Below are 2059 nucleotides of genomic sequence, written 5' to 3'. Positions count from 1 at the left end.
CTATAGAAAGCTGAGCCCGTGGGTGAATATAACAGCAAAAGCATTCATTCGAGGTTTGGGCAAAAACAATCCAATTTCTAAATCTCCATTCGAGTCCTTGGACTTACTTAGGGACATCGATATTCCGTTATCACGGTAATGAATTCCGTTTTTTTTTTTTTTTTTTTTGGCCTTCCCCAACCAAAATCAGCAGCGTATAAGTCAAACTTTGGCGATCCAACAATTGAAAGAAACCGATGTTTCTTTGCGTCGGTAAGTTCTTTAAACCACTCACTACACGACATGTAATCTTTATCCTTGTTCCTTTTATGATAGTGTCTCCAATTGATTCCGCAGCAATTGTAAAGCCCTCGTTTCCAACTAAATCAACATGCCTTATTCTTAGTATGTACGGGATGATGCTATTCCCGATGTAAGATGAAGGAAGAGGGGGATCGAATCACGCTCTACAATCTACTGCACATCCGAAGAACTCCATTACATTCTCGTTTATTTCTCCCCCAATTGCGTCCTCTGATTTTATCAAGCAAGCCCATACATAACCAGTTGTTACGGTGAATGACGTCGCATGAGTTAGGCTCGGTCGTTTTGATGATATTAAATTCTTGAGCTTCTGGATGTCATCTCGTCCTATAATAAAAGTGCCTCGAACTATGTTTTCAGGAGGAGTGACCATTATGTCACGCATCTCTAGCTTATGTTTCTTCTTGTCGCCCCATATCTAATCCCTTAGTCCATTTGGGTCTTTGACGACGGACCTATCATAGAACGGAATGTACTCCTTTGCTAAGAATTGCTCATCTCCACTGAATTTGTTGAGCGACGCCCATGCCCTCATGAAAGCTACTATGCTAGCTGCATCACCAACGACGTGATGGTTAATGAAGCAAATGGATATGCCATGATTGGGGAAAAGTGTCACTTGAATACCTAAGACCGGGGCTAATTGTACCCCCGGTGCATCCTTAGGTGTCAACTGAGGAACAAAGGGATAAAAATCCTTAGCATTACGGAGATGGTTACCAACGAGATAATCAAAGTCCATATCACTTTCAGAAAAGATAACAGATATAGAATCTCCCGTCACATAATGCAATTCAGGATAACCGCTTTGAATTTACTGGACAAACAACATTGCAAGCTAGGGGTAAATAGTGTTTGAGAGCGAGGGAGAGTGAATGTTAATTTGAGACTAGGAATAATGGTTTCGACGAAACCATCTCGGGAAACGGGGAGCTTATAGAACAGAATCTGCCGCGTACGGTGGAAACCTAACCACAAAATATCAAAGTACGTAAGAGGGAGTGTCAGCTCATCTCTACTGCCAGGAGGTGGAGCAACTTGACATTGCTCAATCACCGAAGTCATTGTTGTTTGGTTAAGAAAAGAGAGTAAAGTTTGGCTTATAAATGTATAGAAATAGAAATTGCACACGATGAATTGATATATAAAGTCACTCTGATATATACCTTACTAGTCGAGACATAAAAAATGTACTCTACTAGTTCCAGACAACACGTGAAATTTGTTGTTGACTAGCGTCTAGCCCTATCACTGCCTGCAGAAAATAAAGAGAATGTGGGGGACTTGAGATGAAAAGCAGCTACTACCCCTGTCTAAGAATGATATATTTTTATATTTATAAATAATTTAATTTTAGATTTTCTATTTTATCTTTAATGAAATGTTTACAGTTACACAAATATTCATGACTTATTTTAGATGGGTCATTCGCACAAATGCCCTTATTCGGAGGTGGTCTTTAATTTTTGGCCCTCAAATTGCTGATCTTTAATATTTGTCCTTCGACACCTTAAGTGGCCGAAAATACTCCTTAGATTCTAGGTTCGAACCCCAGGAGAGTATTAAAAAAAAATCGCAAGGCAGAATTTCGTAGCAAATTAGACCTATTCAGCATGCCTAATGTCACCACCCGACTAGGGGCCATGACAGGTACCCGGAGCTAACTACCGAGCACCACTCATTCTACTACTCATCATACTTAATCTGCCTTCATTTATTATTCCTGACACAGCTAGCCATGAGGAGGAATCATTTT

At 40.1% G+C, this 2059-nt stretch overlaps 1 pseudogene; it reads right to left on the bottom strand.

The window, feature by feature from the left end:
* Window positions 1-1368, bottom strand: LOC132626198 (phenolic glucoside malonyltransferase 1-like; annotated as a pseudogene).
* Window positions 1369-2059: the final 691 nt, after the last annotated feature.

Source organism: Lycium barbarum, chromosome 1, assembly GCF_019175385.1.
Source record: "Lycium barbarum isolate Lr01 chromosome 1, ASM1917538v2, whole genome shotgun sequence".
NCBI lineage: Eukaryota > Viridiplantae > Streptophyta > Magnoliopsida > Solanales > Solanaceae > Lycium > Lycium barbarum.
The sequence above is the reverse complement of the archived record's forward strand: the minus strand, read 5'-3'. Positions and strand labels throughout refer to the sequence as shown.